The 19531-nt window shown below is 34.1% G+C and overlaps 1 pseudogene across 1 annotated transcript in view; it reads right to left on the bottom strand.

Annotated features, from left to right (window-relative positions):
- Positions 1-19531, bottom strand: part of LOC143255123 (glutamate-gated chloride channel-like) — a 249432-nt pseudogene that overhangs the window by 6011 nt on the left and 223890 nt on the right. Inside the window, exons 4-7 of the transcript XR_013030443.1 lie at positions 11417-11484; positions 9518-9740; positions 8545-8627; positions 4381-4515 (exon numbers count right to left, since the gene is read on the bottom strand). The product of XR_013030443.1 is annotated as a glutamate-gated chloride channel-like (transcript). The remainder of the gene's footprint in view (positions 1-4380; positions 4516-8544; positions 8628-9517; positions 9741-11416; positions 11485-19531) is intronic.

Genomic DNA, 19531 nt, shown 5'->3' with positions numbered 1-19531 from the left:
GGGACGGCCAGCGCAGATAGTCCTAGAGAAGCTTTGCGCGAAATTCAAAACAAACCAATCCATCGAATCACTATAACTCACACTTTAATAAACAAAACCATATAGTCATTATAAATATTTTGCAAAGGAATTCTTATACTAGTCCTTTGACCTATGATCATAGGAGATATTTACATTTTACAAGCTAACCGACAAACTAATTTAACAGCTCATAAAAATTATTCGCCAAAAAAAAATTTACTCAGACGAGACTTATCAATATTCGATAGTGTGATAAAAAATAGAACATGCAACTCATGTATTCGTAAAGATAATAGTGTTAAATAGCACGAGTCACTGAATAGCTAACTTGTTAATAAAAAAGATTAAATAATAGTTTAAACAACATTAGAACATTCACTAATGCTGCCATTATTTCTAATAAAATAAAATTATGTTTAGCTTTCTGATTTTGTAGTGAACACCGAAAACGTATTATTTTTCATTTTAACGCCGACTCAAAATCGAAGTGATGAAATACAAAAATGATTTGAAGTTTGAGTGGACGATAATACAATAACTTTGGCGGCACACAAACTAAAATGTTTTTGTGGCTACTTATGAAGCATTAATATTATTGGTCTAACGTGCTCATATTGGGGTAAGTTTTCTTTTTAATAATATACTAAAATTTCCAGAATGGGTAACGTTTTAAACGATTGTAATAGACGTAACTTTAAAAGAGGTCCAAACGAACTTGACATGACGAAATATTGAAATACTTCGGTCGTTCTTTCTTCTTGTTTGTTAGTTTGTTTGTTTTGTCAATTTATCGTGGATAAAGTACATTCCACTTTAATTGAACATTTTAAATGTTTGTCGAAAATGTAAGCCTTTCTATCTTCTGAAATGTGGCTGTTTGGATTCTAGCGTCATAAACTTTCAATTTTGTTGCTAGACTAATGGATAAAGCTGCTTGGAGAAAGAAAATAATACCTTGAAACAAAAGGAAATATTAAAGTATTTACTAGGTTCGAAGGAACTTTTGCAAGAAGTAATTGGAGAATCCACAAGAACAGACGGATTGATAAATAGTAAAAGTCTGTACCTTCTATTGTATGACACTTGTCACTGGAGAGTTGTACTTGGTCCACAAGAACAGCCAGATCGATAAATAGTAAAACTATATACCTTCTATTGTATGACACTTGTCACTGGAGAGTTGTACATGTTTCACAAGAACAGCCAGATCGATAAATAGTAAAACTATATACCTTTTATTGTATGACACTTGTCACTGGAGAGTTTTACATGTTTCACAAGAACAGCCAGATCGATAAATAGTAAAACTATATACCTTTTATTGTATGACACTTGTCACTGGAGAGTTTTACATGTTTCACAAGAACAGCCAGATCGATAAATAGTAAAACTATATACCTTCTATTGTATGACACTTGTCACTGGAGAGTTTTACATGTTTCACAAGAACAGCCAGATCGATAAATAGTAAAACTATATACCTTCTATTGTATGACACTTGTCACTGGAGAGTTTTACATGTTTCACAAGAACAGCCAGATCGATAAATAGTAAAACTATATACCTTCTATTGTATGACACTTGTCACTGGAGAGTTTTACATGTTTCACAAGAACAGCCAGATCGATAAATAGTAAAACTATATACCTTTTATTGTATGACACTTGTCACTGGAGAGTTTTACATGTTTCACAAGAACAGCCAGATCGATAAATAGTAAAACTATATACCTTCTATTGTATGACACTTGTCACTGGAGAGTTTTACATGTTTCACAAGAACAGCCAGATCGATAAATAGTAAAACTATATACCTTCTATTGTATGACACTTGTCACTGGAGAGTTTTACATGTTTCACAAGAACAGCCAGATCGATAAATAGTAAAACTATATACCTTCTATTGTATGACACTTGTCACTGGAGAGTTTTACATGTTTCACAAGAACAGCCAGATCGATAAATAGTAAAACTATATACCTTCTATTGTATGACACTTGTCACTGGAGAGTTTTACATGTTTCACAAGAACAGCCAGATCGATAAATAGTAAAACTATATACCTTCTATTGTATGACACTTGTCACTGGAGAGTTTTACATGTTTCACAAGAACAGCCAGATCGATAAATAGTAAAACTATATACCTTCTATTGTATGACATTTGTCACTGGAGAGTTTTACATGTTTCACAAGAACAGCCAGATCGATAAATAGTAAAACTATATACCTTCTATTGTATGACACTTGAGTAAATGTTTGTGTGACGGCACAGGATCTTGAAACAACACATTCTTAATTATGTATTCAGTTCTACGAATGGAAAGGTAAACTAAAATATACCAAATTATTTAAATATTGAAACCCCCTGAATTATAGAAGTACGCCAGATACCATTGAAACCATCTTTCTCTCCTGAAACGGATCAACGGAGAATGAATTAGAACTAATTAAGTAACGCTTAACGAGGTAGCTGCCTATGTCGGCGTTCGTCACTTCCGTAGAATGCTCGTATAGCTAATTAAGCAACAGAGTACCGATGAAAAAGAATCTTTATAATGAGAACTGGCTTTTTCCTTTCGTGTATCGCGAGATTGTTCGTGTGGATTTTATTAAGCTGCAGCAAAGTCAGTTTCCCAAGTTGAATTATCAGGTCGGAACCTTTTGAACTATAATCGTGTTTTGTTTCCGTTCTTTATTTTCTGCCTTTGCAGTAAATAACGTTTACAGTTTTATACGTTTGCGTCCGCATACGACCGTTTGGGGAATTTTTCTCAGTGATAATATTGTTATTAAATTCGAAATTAATCAAAATTGGTAACGGTTGGGCATGCCCACTCATCACGAGGTTTGTTTCAGAAATAAAAAGAAAATAAACATAATTCTCTTGATGTTACATCATCATCAGCTTTAGGCTAAGCCTAAAAAAACAAGTAAGAGAATACAAATATACATAGGCCTAAAAAGTTTAATAAGAAAACTTTGTCTCAGCTTTGGTCTTTCAGATAATCTTTCTAATGACCTCATTCTGGTTGACATCATAATCAACCAATAGAGTTTACTGTAAAACTTGCAAGAAGAATATTAACCAGAAGCTTTCAAGGAATTTCTATAAAACGTTGTAAAAAAGTGCTTAAAATCAGGTTCGGAGAAGTTTCTATAAAACCTTGTAAAAAGTGCTTAAAATCAGGTTCGGAGGAGTTTCTATAAACGTTGTAAAAAGGTGTTTACAATCAGATTCGGAGGAGTTTCCTTTGCAATGTAAAGACAAGGTACAATCAGCGAGGTTCCAATTAACGGAAATAATTTGCTAACGACAAAAATTGGAGATGTCTCCCATTATGGTCAAAAACAGGTACAACTAGATTATAGTATAAAAACATCTTATCTTAAACCGTTGGATGCCTCAAGAAAAGCATGACGAAAATAATGTCTAATATCTATCTTGAAAGTATGTCTTGTTGTTCTGAAGGAGTTCTCTAAAACAATGTGAAACTTGTCAGCTCAATTCACAATGTGAAACTTGTCAGCTTAATTCACAATGTGAAATTTGCCAGCTCAGTTCACAATGTGAAACTTCTCTGCTCAGTTCACAATGTGAACATCTTTCACTAGGCATTGTAACCAGTGCGTCTTCCACCACAATTAAAATTTCATAGGAATAACTTATTCGGTGGTCTACATATCGAACTCTAATTACCTCCTTACATTTCTAGAGACTTAGTGAATAAAACTTAGCAGTGTCAACAAATTAACTTTATCACATTTCTCTTCCAACGTAAAGCTTTATATTTTATCATGTGTAACAAGCCAGCACAACAACATATCTCATTATAAACATAATTGGATTATTCGCTACGACCTCTGACACACAGAGAATGTTGACATCGCTGTTTCAGAGTTCTCTTTTCAACGCAAAGTTTTGAGTCTACTTACATCTACACTTCGCTAATGACGTAAACCAAATTCATAAATTTTATGTCACATAACAGGACTAATAAATCAGCATTTGAAAACATGTTTTTATCACAGCATATCAAAACAAGAGCACTAGCAAACAAAGTTTGTTTTGAAGAGTTATTTAAAACAAATAAATTGTTTTAAATCCAATTTTCATATTTTCCTATTTTTTTTCAGTTGAACGTTTCTTACTGGTTATACGATTTTGTCAATCGCAACAACTTGGCTTTGAAGTTTATTATAACCTAGCAACCAGTTTGGATTTTCAAGGTTTATCGCGTTGGAATTTGGTAATAAGACGTTGATTTTGTTAAGAATAGTTACACCTCATCTTATGGGAATTTGAAGGAACAAACTTATTATTCTCATGACTCATACTTTGCAGATACGTTTTTACCAACCCGTGTTTGTTTTGCTGGTACAGTATTCTGTATTAAACTTCTCCAACGTGAAACGGGGTAGATGAAGGTTCTTTGTAACTTGTACTGGATCTCCTACTTTCCAGAGAAATACCAGATCGTCGGTTGTATAACCATCTGTGTGAGAAATAAATACGTATATAAGAATACCAAATATCGAAACATGTATGAATACGTATTTGTATTACTATAATATGGTAGATTATAAAAGGCTAAAACTAATTTTGGAAGTAAACTACTGTTTCAAGTTACACTTTTACTGCTCTCGCGACTGGTTGTTTGTTTCTTCTGTGATAAAAAAAATATATATTGGAACTAAGAATTACACGTCACAGTTGACAGATTATAACTTGACGCTATCTGTACTACCATTTAGAGGTAAAATTTAGAATTGGTAGATATTTCCACTTTGGAAAGTATAGGATGAGAAAAGGATGACAGTCGTGAGCTTAGAGACCCATATAAGACAGGTAAACAGTCGTGCGTTTAAGAGACCTACATTAGACCAGTAAACAGTCGTATGCTTAAAAGACCTACATAAGATCAGTAAACAGTCGTGTGCTTAGAGACCTGTATAAAACTAGTAAATAGTAGCGTGCTTAGAGACCTGTATAAGACCAGTAAACAGTCATGTGTTTAAGAGACCTACACAAGACCAGTAAACAGTCATTCTTAGTAACCTTCATGGCACAAATAAACATCAGTCTTCAGTCACGTGCAGTCTCTGAGGTTTCTCTTCTACTAGTTTGAATTTATTAACATTTTTCTTAATTTGTACATAGCTCTCGAAATTACATTCACTCAGGTATGATTCATCGCAATTGTAACATACCAACTGTACGTGTAGTGTAACAGTTAGTGTAACGAGTGTTGCCTTTATTCCACCCATAACTAGAATACACCCGATGTAGTCTGAATGTAGTCAGAGAGAGAAGGTAATTAGATAATTTTCTTTGTTGTACTGGGTCCACTTTACACTGCGTTAAAAGTGTGGGTCTTGATGTACCCAGCCTGTTAGCGCTCAAGAATTTTGAGTTCGAGCATTCACAGTTCATGACCCCTTACGACAAAGACTAGTTTCGCATTTTGAAGCCGTGGGTATGTTATACTGTATTAGTGACTATAAAATCCCACTTTTTAATCACAATAGCAGATGGTGGTGTTTTCCTAACTGCTTTATCTGTAGTCCATCAGCCCATAATTGGGATCTACTATTCGAATATAGCTCTTTTGTAGCCTTGTCAACAATTCCCAAAGTAAAACAATTCCAGCTATATTTGTCTAGTAAATATTTTGCATAATATAAAAAATTTCAAGTGATATAAAACTCAAGTATTTGCTTAGAAGATTTGGCAATTTGATATATTAAAGCAGGTGTTTGTGATGCATTCAGTTATGTATCATTCTGTCATAATTTAATTTGAAACAATAACTTACAAACATTTCATCAGTAACTGTGGTTCTAGAGACGTGCAAAAGTTTGCATCAGAAAGAAAACGATAGTATGCCCCATTTAACAAAACTACTAAGTGTGATAGTGTGCCACATTTAACAAAACTCCTAAGTGTTTGATAGTCATTTTGTGTTTGCTCTAGATAATATATTATAAATTTACTTTCAATAATACAGTTTTAATTATTATCGTATCATATAATACTTACTCCGTTACCAATGTATTTGGACTTGGCATGGTTTGATGGCTAGGCCATTGGAGCGGTATAATGTGACGGTCAATCCCACTGTTCAATGGTAAAATATAGCCTAATATTCAGCGTTAGGTGATATTAACTAACTGCCTTTCCTCTAGTAAATCTAGTTTATTATTTCAAAAATATGGATAGCACTTGCCTGTTGTTCTTGAGTAGCTTTGTGTAAAATTCAATAAATAAACAAACAATACATAAGGTATCAGACACTGTCTTCTTAACTAAGTACTGCTTGGTCAGGGAAGACAATCAACTTGCAGCACCGTCCGTTTACAAAATGCAATTATTTTCTTACCTTTAAATATCGAGGTGCAAATGTTGACATGTATATATATATACACACACACACGTTTAAAACTACCTGTCTGTAAAGGTGAAACGCTCCTTCGTTGCCCTCGAATATTACGAAGTAAAGTTCTTTGGATAAGGTCGTGCCTGTTACATTTATAAGCAAAATAATGTAAACAGTGTTACATTTCAGAAATACACAAGATTTTAAACCCTATTGTATTTCTGAAGCAATACGGTTTTTTTAGCTGAGAATTGCAAAATATAGTTCGAATGTTGTTTTTTCTTGTCTCATTTCTTTTAACCTTTATCTGTATCTCATCTTCTTTATTTTGGTTTCTTTCTTTTTTTTTTTTGAAGAGCGTTAGAGTACTCTGTCATTAAGTTCCGTCAAGATGGAAGCAACTTAATGTACAGGTTTCGTGCCTTTAAGAAGATTCGGAAAGGAGGTTTATTTGCTTCAAGGCTCAATTTGAAAGCTCAACACACTCTTTAGAACACGATAAAAAAAAAGACAAAAAGACAACTCGATCATTAGGAAGCAAACGTTTCGTCACTACCTCGAAACACTTTCCGTCTGAAAGCTAAATTATTCGGAGAACTTCGAAAACACAGAAAAAAAAACCCTCCCTGTGCCGATCACCGTAGCAACCAGTATTTTTAAGAGAAAAATAGTCTCTTCTAATCAGGGGAAAATCAATTATCAAACAGTATGCAAACGCTCAGTACACATCACACTGTTTTTGTGTTTGAATAGTTCGTGTTTCATTTTGGATTCCGGGTCGTACATTTGTAAATAGTTTCATAAGAGTGCTTTAAGATTTCAATCAAACTGGTGAACCACATCCACCAAAATCAATACATTTCTTTCTTTTTTTCTCATATCTACAGAAAGGGTTATCTGTACGGTGGCGTCCCTGATTTTGAGCTGATAAATTAGACAGAAGACAATTGGACAACAGATCTAGCTCTTTGGATACTTTTCTATGACGAACTATGGGATTTGACGATCACTTGTATAACGTACCCATGGAGTCAAAATGCAAAACGCGTTTTTTTAGCAACAGACAATGAACAACAAACCTTTGGATTCACAGTATGGAAAAACCACACGGCCACTCCTGGCCCACGTAATCAATGAAACTGGAAGCAATATTATCTAATCAAAATACTGTAGAGAAATTTCAGAGAGTTTTGTAGAATTCGCCTAAAGTGTGAAAAGGCACTGTGTAAGTTTAACGTAAATAAACTTATTTTAAGCAGTGCATTATTAAAGCATTGAGGAATATAAATTAACCAAATATAGGCCTAATGAGTGTGTTTTCTTATAGCAAAGCCATATTGAGTTATCTGCTGAGTCCACAGAGAGGAATCGAACCCCTGTTTATAGCGTTATAAATCCGAAGACTTACCTCTGTACCAGCGGGGGATAGGCCTAACGAGTTTAGTATTAAAACACTAAGGAATATCAATTAACGAAATATAGGCCTAACAAGTTTAGTATTAAAACACTAAGGTATATCAATTAATGAAATATAGGCCTAACGAGTTTAGTATTAAAACACTAAGGAATATCAATTAACGAAATATAGGCCTAACAAGTTTAGTATTAAAACACTAAGGTATATCAATTAACGAAATATAGGCCAAACGAGTTTAGTATTAAAACACTAAGGTATATCAATTAACGAAATATAGGCATGGGGATCACATTATATATAATTTGTTCTAAATCACCGCCTGTGGCTGTGGAGTCTTCCGGTAAGTTTACGGACTAACACTAAAGTCCTAGGTTTGGTTCTCCGCGGTTGACAGTATATAAGCGCGGATTCGAATACCCGTCACACCAAGCATGCTCGCCCTTTCAGCCGTGGCGGCGTTATAACGAAAAGATCAATCCCACTATTTGTTGGTAAAAGAATAGTCCAAGAGTTGGCGGTTGGTGATGGTGACTAGCTGCCTTCCCTCTAGTCTTACACCGCTAAATTATGGACAGGTAGTGCAGATAGCCTTCGTGTAGCTTTGTGCAAAACTCAAAAACAAACAAACAGAACGTAAACAGTAGGTTTGTTCTAAAAATCACAATAACGACAACAGTCGGCTGTGATAGGGTTCAGAGAATACCAAAAATAATAGATTTTATTATACTTACAGCTAGCCATGACGATGGAACACGTTTGTTTATCTAAAGGATAATATTTCAGGTCCATTGGACAGGCTAATACCAAAGAAATTCTACGGAAGAGAACGTATTTATATCACAATCAACAGACAATGCTTTAAAATGCAACATAATCAATTTAATATGTTGATAAACCGACTGACATCTTCATCATTTAAGTAACAGCAATTACTCCAGAATTCCGTACTTAAAACAAACGCAAAAAGAATATTACCAAGTCTTAAGTTTCTGTTTATACAAAGTGTAATACGATTGATTAAATGAAAAAAAGTAACTTAGTAGCAGAAAATATTCAAGTGTTTTTAGATATTCCTACATACCAAATAAACATTTGTTACTGGTTTGATAACTGCTCTCAATTTGACATTCCTCTAAAAAATATCCAAACTTTATTAAAGAAGATAATTAAGAGCCTTAACATCTGTTTACATTTACACGTTTCCAGGTAACAGTGTACTTTACTGGGCATCAGGATATAAAGAGTAAATTAACGTTCAGTTAATCTAGCGTACATAGTACATACCTGTTTAACTATTACATATATTTTCTGTGTGCAGTATATAATTACTAGTGTCAGAAAATAGAAAACAAAACTACGCAAACACGAGGAAGTTATCGTGTTTTATCAAATCAACGTTTTTCTATATTTAATTACCTTTAATATTCTTCATTATTTATTATACCATTTACAACACAAGACTAAATTACAGCACCAATAGAAACAAAAAACAATGGTCAAAACATACTACAATAAGGTATTTCGAAATATTTAAACTTTACAAGTAAATGATAGGCCTATTGGTAATTTACTAGAAAAATTACCATAGTTTCTGAAAAATATACTTAAAGACATGTTTGTTTATGACCATGATTACTTGGGGGAATGATACTGTTAGACTCGCTTCGGTATAATTTTAAACTGAAAATTAAGCTTGTAAACTACCTTATACTGTACAATACTTCTCCATTTGGATAAATTCGGAGTAAAACATTCGGCATGATGATGTCATGGAAATGTCCTTCCTTCTCATTGGAAAAAAAAGATCCGGCTTCCAGATTTTGTTTGGATCGGTAAGTGTTAAATATGCCATGCGACCGTCCATGTCGTCGAACTGTAGTCTCTCGTCTCGCCACTGTTCTCGAAACGTTAACTGCACACTATATTCCTGTTAACAACAACAACAAAACAATTATGGTGCAAGACTTTCCTGTATCAAGGTAGCCTTAGTTAAAACATTGCTCTTTAAACAGTTAATTTATATTTTTGGGCAAGTTAACATAAAAAAAAAGACAGTGCTTTTGATTAGGACTTGACCTTATAAACTCTTAGAAGCTATTTATTGCGTTGTGGATGGAACAAAACATTTGTCACTATTGTGTTTAGGTTATGGTGTTAGAAGATTAAAAGAGTTTAATTAAAATCTCTGTTGTTGGTGTTTTGTTTTTTACTGAGATTTCTAATCTCCGAGTCCTATTAAATAACATTTCATAATGCCATCTGTGGGTTTAAAAGTGGCGTCTTTTCCAGAACGTAGGTTGCTTTAATATAATGCTTGGTCACAAAAATAACCAATATTATAAGAAATATTAGGCAACTAGACTAATTTCGTAAAGCAGTTTCACGCGCTACAGGGAAGAGTTAAAGTTAAGATAAGTATTGATGAAAGAAAATACTTAAAGAATAAGACGGAATTTCAAACATTGTGTTTGTTTTTTAGGTTTAATATAGTTATGAGAAGCCACATGAACATCTTTTTAAAAATCATTATCATTACACAACACAGTGATGCACTGGTAGTAAACGATCACTGCACCAACAACCATATTTCTTAAAACATAACCGGTTTCCAGGGAGTTTGACGCTACGGGCTGAGATAATAACTTCACGTCCAAATGAAAGACTGAAAAACCACTTTAAAATTTCCTTATATAAATATTTTCCCTCAAGAGACCAATATTTAAATAAATTATACTATTTCGTACTCATGTTTATTTGAGTGTATAAATCTTTGACTGATGTGCTGAGTGTTTGATAACTTCTTCTACCAAACGCAAGCAAAAAAGAACATTTCTTTCGTGTTACTGAAATTAATTTTTCGTTTCGAGTCCCCACTGGATGGCAATGATTGTCAGATATGAACGAGCTACTGCAACCAATAGTAACTAAAAAACACAAACTCGATTATGTTGTAAAAGAGTAGGTTCTAACTAAATAACACAAACTAGGTTATGTTATTAAAGATGAGGTTCTAACTAAAGAACACAAACTGGGTTATGTTATTAAAGATGAGGTTCTAACTAAAGAACACAAACTAGGTTATGTTATTAAAGATGAGGTTCTAAGTAAAGAACACAAACTGGGTTATGTTATTAAAGATGAGGTTCTAATTAAAGAACGCAAACTGGGTTATGCTATCAAAAGTGAAGCTCTAACTGAAAGTTAGAGATAATATTTGTTAAAACATAAATGACACATGAAAAAGAGCCGACAAGGACACACACAGACACATAAAGAAGCAGTTGGAGACATCAGTTACATCGATTTACTAAACAGAATAAAAAGGTTACGAAGAAATAGACTCTGTGTAATAGCTTCTGGACCACTTAAGATAAATTGGTTCTGGGTTTCTAAATCCACAGTGCAACACAATGACTGCACGACACCAACACCATTTACTACCAGTGTCACCTACTCACCATACTAAGGTCATCTATTTTACTAATACTCCGCAGGTAGATGTTCACAGTGACCGTGCATGGGCCATCTAGAAAAAGAGGGGCGACATTTTACTCTCATAGCGATGAACGAGTCGTGTTTGTTATAAGTAAAATATAAACTTACCATGGTAACATCATCGATTTTGCTGATACTCCTGATATAGATGTTGACATTCACAATAGCTGGGCCATCTATAAGATGGTATAAAGTCAATAAGAGAGAAAGAGAAGCAGAAGAGCTATCAGAGAAAGACTTACAGTACAAAATTAGGGGAGACTTTTTGATATTTTTTATAAAAAAGACTGGCCTTATAAATATAATGCACTTAGGAAAATATCACCAATCATTTACGTAGTCCAGTTATTTGGAACGCATGCATTAAAACTATGAATTGACGTTTAATGTGTGTCCAGAGAAATTAATTAATAAGACATTTTATGAACACCATTGAACGTCAAGAAAATAATTTGCTTTACATGTTCTGTTAATTACGTCATCATTTAGAAAAAAGAAAATCTTGTCAAAATATTAATGTAGGATTTTCAAGTTTTCTAATCTTGGTAATTTCAATATTTAATTGTTTGTCTAAAATAGGCTTAAGTCTCAGTGACTATTCATTAGAAAGTGTTACTGCTTTTCGCTCATTAAATACAAGATGTAAAACAAGAAGTTGGTTTATTGGAATGAAAGGACGAAAGGACACTAAAATAAAATATTATTAAAATTGGGAATTTTTTAAACATTTGAAGTATTATTAAATTTAAGTCGAATTATGTTTCAGAAAAACAATGAAAGGACGTAAGGAAACTAAAATAAAATATTATTAAATTTAAGTCGAATTATGTTTCAGAAAAACAACTGCACGTTTTAGTTTATTTTTAACTTTTCCTGAAAACTCTGTCTGTCGACTGCAAAAACTACAAAAGGTACGGTTTTCCATTTAACTCCATATTGACAACACGCAAACATGTATATTTCGATATTTTTTTTAAATACAAGACAAGAAAAAAACACTAAATTCAATATAAGAAATAATAATACATTTTTTAAAAAAAGCGTTTGAAGCTAAAGTTCTTGAAGTAAAATAACTCGATATTGGTTCCGATTTTGAGAAAGAATTCTTTGTTCAGGAAGTTTGTACTACAGATAGCATTACGCCAAGATATAGATTTTGTGCATGTGTCTGTATGTTATACGTTAACCATCAAGGTCCTTCACAAAATAAAATCAGTCAGGCATTGGCTAGTGGATGACTTGTCGCATTATACATCCGAGGGTTTCAAGTTCGCATCTCGTGATCGTGAAAACGTGCCACCAAATCTGGAGTCGAGTGTGCATTATAGGAGTGAGATTGATTCAGGTTTCTTTTGCACTTTGATATCCATCTATTTGATGCCTGCACAGCTCTTGGTTTGGTTTGTTTTGAATTTCGCGCAAAGCTACACAACGGCTATCTGCGTTAGCCGTCCCTAATTTAACAATGTAAGAATAGAGGGAAGGCAGCTAGTCATCAACACCCATCATCAACTCTTGGACGAATAGTGGGATTGACCGTCACATTATAACGCCTCCATGGCTAAAAGGGTGAGCATATTTGGTGTGACGGGGATTCGAACCTGCGACCATCGGAGTACTGCACAGCTATAGATGACCTTTCATCTAACTAAATGCTACTAAAGTGTTAATTATTGTACACGGGTCTTATGACGGTTTAATGAAACTATTTCTCAGAGGGTTCACAAAAGAATTTTTCAAAATAAGGAAATACAATATATATATATATATTTAATGTTCTTTGACAAAACCAAGAAAACATGATGAATAACGTATTCGTGAAATGTAGGTGTGTTTTCTTATAAGAAAGCTTCCTCGAGCTATCTGCTGAGTTCACCGAGGGGAATCGAACCCCTGATTTGAGTGTTGTAAATCCGAAGACTTATCGTCATCTAATGCCACACTTCTAGAACACCACTTGTCATCACCTACCTGTGGACACAACAGATAGTGCAATGTGGTTTTGCTTTTAAAAAAAAACACAAAAACAAGTATGCTATTTTGTCCCCCACTCGGTCAGTGGTAAGGTTGTGGATTACAACGTTAATCGGACTTCCAAAGCTACAAACTAGGTATCGATACTCGTGATGAGCAGGGCAAAGATAGTCCATTATGTAGATTTGAATATAATTACAAAGAAACAAACAAAAAATCACAAAGTTAAAATGGCGGCTCAATTCCCTGCGGTGGACACACCAAATAATCCAATACAGCTTTGTTCCAAAATAAACAATTTGATTTTTCATAATGTTTTAAACTTCTATGCTATCTAACTTTATAATACACGTATTAATTATCTTTGTTTGTTTGTTAATTCATATGGTTTGTTTATATTGTATCTTCATTTTTTATCGATCGTTTTTGTACCATTAGGCCTAAAATTTCTCTTGAAAAATAAGATGTGTTTTTTTTCACACCTCTCCTATTTTTTGCATTTCAGAATAAAAGATCAGAGGCGTATAAAAAAATAGCATTTCAGAAATATCTTTTGTCTCCTACAAGTTACTGCGAAACAAGCGTTTTATCTAATACGAAAACTTTAAACAATCTGTATGTTGGTAAAGATAAAGTACGTCGATAACTAATGAAGCTTCAGAAAACAAGAGGTCTGAAACTTCTTAAGAAAATCACCCAAGTTTTAGATTTTATCTTAATTTGTCGATGCAAGTTCCGTAACTCATCATGTGTACTGTTTTCATGCATGCTTGTCATTGGGTATATTGGTCTTAAAGTAGACCTCATTCATTCTAACAATAATTGTTATGGTGTGAATGCCTTTTCTACGCCGATCAATCATGATTATAATTAACTACATTGTCATTATTAATTAGTATTAGGCCTATTATATTTTTAACACTACATTCCTTCGTCGTGAGCAATGGCTTTGACTGACACAGTGTGGCTGAAGTAGTATTATCCTTTCTTTATTAACTGTCAATGAAAATGTTTAATTTATTATATGTCATAACTTTAACACTCGCTGTACATCCGTTTAATTAATTTGTTTACATTTGCCTTCAATCGTTTTTTCTTTGCGATTCAAGCTGTCAGTTACACTGATGAGGCCTAATTTAAACACAGACAGACAAACAGCGGGTTTATCAGCGAAACAGAATACGATAAAGTCAAGTACAAAACCCACATCATCATGTTCCACAAAAAACAATAACACTTACTGTCCTATCACACTCTAACATCGTGACTTAAAGGAAGTATACGATAAAGAAACAACTCTTACTGTCCAAACGTTTTATAAAATTAAGATAAAACATGAAAAAACAACAAGAACCGTAGGTGAATTTTATTTACAAAGTGTTATTTCATTTTTTCCTAGCAACATGTTATCAAGTCAGTTTTTTATCCTATTTTTAGACGAGTCTCCATTGAACTGGAAGCCATATTGATTTACACATTTGAGAATAAGAAAGGAAAAGTTTTAAGTTGCATTAAGTGTTCCAATCATTAGCCTCAGATATGAGCTGTTACATCAACCCATGAAGAAGGAGGCCAAGAAACAATAGTTGAATAGGCGATAAAACTACATCGTTATTCGAGTTTCAATAATCATCTTTGTTCCGTTTTACTCAAAGCTACTTAGACATTCTTCTCAGGGGTTTGTTGTTTTTTATTTGGCGCAAGAGGTATGTAAGGACTCTGCGCTAGCCATCCCTAATATAGCAGTGAAAGACTAGAGAGAAGACAACTTGTCATCACCACTCGCCACCAACTCTTGGGCTACACTTTGCAAACGAATAGCGGGATTGACTGTCATATATAACGCTCTTACGGCTGAAGGGGTAAACATGTTTGGTATGAGAGCGACTCGAACCTGAAACCCTCAGATTTCGAGTCAAGCGCCCTAACCACCTGGTCATGCTGGGCCTTCTCAGGAATTTATGAGTGCTCTATTAGTATTTGAGTGCTGTATTAGTATCAGAAAGCATTTAGAAAATTCATAAACAATAGTGTTTGCGCTTGGAGCTAGTTGTAATCAACAACAGCTAATTGGAATCAACAACAGCTAGTTGTAATCAACAATAGCTAGTTGTAATCAACAATAGCTAGTTGTAATCAACCCAAAATAAAAATTTGAGATTAAAAAAGAATATACGTATAAGATGAAATCAATAAAACATTTTTTAAATTTTCTTTTAAACTTTTTGTTAACTATTCATAAAGCTATGCTATTTAGTAAAATAAAAAAATATGGCGTTTGCCTCACACTCTGAGGGTCAAGAGTTGGAATCTTCTTCCTGTAAAACGTGCTCTCCATTTCAGCCGTGGAGGTGTTATTATTTTATAGTCAATTCCACTATTCGTTGATAAAATATAACATATAAGCCAGGCCCGGCATGGCCTACCGTGTTAAGACGTGCGACTCGTAATCTGAAGGTCGCGGGTTCGCATCCCGTTCGCGCCAAACATGCTCGCCCTTTCAGCCGTGGGGGGCGTTATAATGTGACGGTCAATCCCATTATTCGTTGGTAAAAAAGTAGCCCAAGAGTTGGCGGTGGGTGGTGATGACTAGCTGCCTTCCCTCTAATCTTACACTGCTAAATTAGTGACGGCTAGCACAGATAGCCCTCGAGTAGCTTTGTGCAAAATTCAAAAACAAACATATAAGCCCAAGAGTTGGCGATGGGTGATAATGACTACTTAACTTCCCTCTAGTTTTTCATTGTTATATTAAGGATGGCTAGCGCAGATAGCTCTTGCGTAGCTTTACGCAAAATTCACAAACAAACAATATTGATGATTCTAGAAACATCTTAAGAGATTTTATATTTAAACAGTTTGAATCATTATTATTATTATTATTATTAAAACAAAATATTTTATAACATTCACAATATTAGCAACGTAATAAATGTTCATGAATGATAATGAATGGTGCTTGCTGTTGAACTAGAATATTAAGCGTTTTAACAAGTAATTGAATCTAAAGTTATTTAACCGGAGACGTAGACTGAAAAATTAGTATGAATGTCTAGGAAATCTGATTTTCTTTTAAATATCATGCAAGAAGTTTACTTACATCGTGCATATTATATGTTCAACCGATATGAGCACACGACTATGACCGAAGATAAACCACATACAGCTAAGATGGTTCATGTCTCGTTGAAAATATGAAACATACCAATAAAATTGTATTGTCTCATAACACCATCTACTTTCGCCGCTTTAAGGTAATTTGAGAGAAGAGGAAAATTGTCATTAAAAGAGTCAGATAACATCCTTTATTGCTATCGAAATATACAAAAGCTTGATTCCAAAAATTGCGGAAAGATGGCGGTTCTCAATGAGACACCAACCAACTGATGGTCATTTGATTGATTTTAAATTTCGCGCAAAGCTTATTTTGTTAGTTATTTCTAAGAGAACTGTGATAGACTAGAGGGAAGGCAGAAATTCGCCAAATCGTGAGCTACTCTCTTTCACCAACGAATAATGAGATTGACAGTCAAATCATAATGCCCACATTGTTGAAACATGGGACGTGGATTCAAACCCGCGACCCCTCAAATTGCGAGTCGAGTTCCTTAACCACCAGTTATGTTAAGCGGAGTGAATGAAGAGAGAAATGGGATACCTGTCGTTACTACAACTGACGTTAGCTAACAAATAAAGAAAACCAGAATTATTTAACAAAATAACGACTCAAAGTTTACAATAAATAACCACATTTCTGGTGTAAACCAAATACATCTAGGTTTCTTTCAAGGCTTTCATATTTATTACAAAAACTGATTGGATTCAGTTGAAAACAAAACAACGGAGATGCGTATTCGCCTTTTCTGAATTAGTTACTCAATTTTATACGTGAGAGAGACAACAAGACAGAAAGATAAACATTCCCAGCAACGCTATTATCGACTGGACATGATTTATAATTTGTATATGATTATTCTCAGTGGTGTGACGGTATCATTAACCGGATGTATTTTAAAATTTGTTTACCATTATTCTCAGTGATGTATCATTAACTGGATATCTTTTCAAGGATGCCAATGGCTACTTCATGCGAGAAGGGCTAGTTATAGCCACTGGTTAACGTGTTCAGGCTAAGAATTTGAGAGTGCTATTGCAAAAACGAGCTACTCACTTTGAGGCCACGGGTGCGTTGAGGGGGTGGTCGTCAAACCACACTATTTAGTCCGATAACAGTAAACCAAGAATTTGTGGTGAATATCGTAATCCAACTATCTTCTCTCTATGTTATGAATGATAATGTGTAGCTTTGCGTGAAATAATGAAACATATGTTTTTAATCGGTTATGGCAAAGTTCTTAGGTTTCTGCGTTGCCTATATGTAAAAGTACAAAAAATATGGTGTTCGTGTGTGTGTAAATCGTTGTTGAATCTGACTGTAAACGTTTATTGAAACTTTTATACGTAGATGACACTTCAGCTGAAGCTAAACCCGCAGATAGTGTCCAATAGTTTTTACAGCGAAGTATGATTATTTTTCTTCTTAGAACTAATAATGGAAAAGCCCGCTTCAGAACATTATGGAAAAAATCAACTGGAATCAGTTTTGCTGTTGGTGTACTTTCATATTTGGACAAATTCTTTGTCGACACCGTCTCAAAGTACATTTGACAGTATTTTTAACACATCTGCAGACAAGATTGGTAGACAAAAGAAGATAACACGAAGCTAGGTATATGTGATAATGATATATTACGTAACGTAAAATAGTTTGTTGTTAAATGTTTATTCGATTTCTCAATTTAAACCGGAAAACGAAAGAAATTTTATTCCACCAAAGTAGTGTCTACGGCATTCACACTTACACACACACACACATCAGAACTGTGCACAAATAACCACAGATAAAACGAATGGCTCAAGAATGGAATGAGGGATAAATAAACAAGACTCTAGCGTGTTGAAGAGCTTGGTTGCTTTGGAAACCTACAACGTAGTTTCGTCGGAGTCCTTGACGCAAGCAGCATGTTGTTCATCTTTTTCTTACCTGATTTTTATGATGAAAACTTGGAAGTAATTGGAAATTTTTTTGTTATTACTTGCCTCTTAATATGCTTATTCACAAAGTTATCTGACCACATTTTACCTCTTTTCCACCAAGGACATAATTATATAGAGCGGAGGGTGATTTGATCCATGTCTTTCTTTAATCTCCTAAAATGTTTAACCAAAATTTAGAAGCTGAAAAAAGAAACAAAAATTTCTATTTCATCTTTACTTTACTTTTGCGTTTTCACTCTTCGAGCTGTTCGCAATAAAACTATATCCGTTGAAGTGTGAATCCATTGAATACATGACTTAATTAGCAGCACGGATACTTAAAATTTCTTACGTCCCGGAAATAAAGAGAAAAATTGTATAAGTTGACTCCTAGATTGCATTTACTTTTCCCGAAGGAAGTTTCTTTATTAGAAACGGTAGCTTAGTGACCGCCATTTGAAGATTACCCAGTCATAAACGAATCAATAAAGACCGCCACAAAGGAAGAATATTCTGGAATCCACGCAGACAGTGTGTACAAAGTTACTTGCTATCATTCACGTTCCTAGTAAACCAGTGTTACTTAGCAACAATAGAAGTGTATGATCGATAAAAAAGATGTAAACCGGTTAAAATTAAATAGTTTAATCATACACTATAACCAAACTCTATTAAACACGATTATAGCGACTGTAATATCACGATCCTGTATGTCACTTAGGACTCCTAAAATCCTAGGATTTATAAAAGAGTATTCCAGAATTTTCGGGATTGTTTAAGGCCTTTCGGTATAGGAGAAATATCGTATCATTGATATCAACTGAATTTTGTTATCACGGTGAAGAAACTTAACAAAATTGTACAAAGATAATTAATAAATGCGGTTTCTTAATTAAAACTTCATTAAAAGCTAGAATACTGTACTAAAATTAAAATATTTACGCTCTGAATACTAAGTGAACCTGGATGAGAGTGATTTGCACACGAAATGTACCAGATTCAAGGTACGATAAAGGCTTTAACAACAGAGATATTCGTTAAGGTGCTTAAAGTGCATGTAAGTTTTCAGTCAAGCTCAGGAACACGCGAGGTTTGTCAATCTAACGAAGACTAACATATTTTCAAAGTACAACTCACCAACTGTGAGACATAAAGAAACGTGATTGGTAGATTTTGTTTGAAAAATTTCATGATTCCGCAGACATACCGATG

This window comes from Tachypleus tridentatus, chromosome 7 (assembly GCF_004210375.1).
Source record: "Tachypleus tridentatus isolate NWPU-2018 chromosome 7, ASM421037v1, whole genome shotgun sequence".
NCBI lineage: Eukaryota > Metazoa > Arthropoda > Merostomata > Xiphosura > Limulidae > Tachypleus > Tachypleus tridentatus.
Note: the sequence above shows the minus strand (reverse complement) of the source record. Positions and strands in the feature narration are given on the sequence as shown.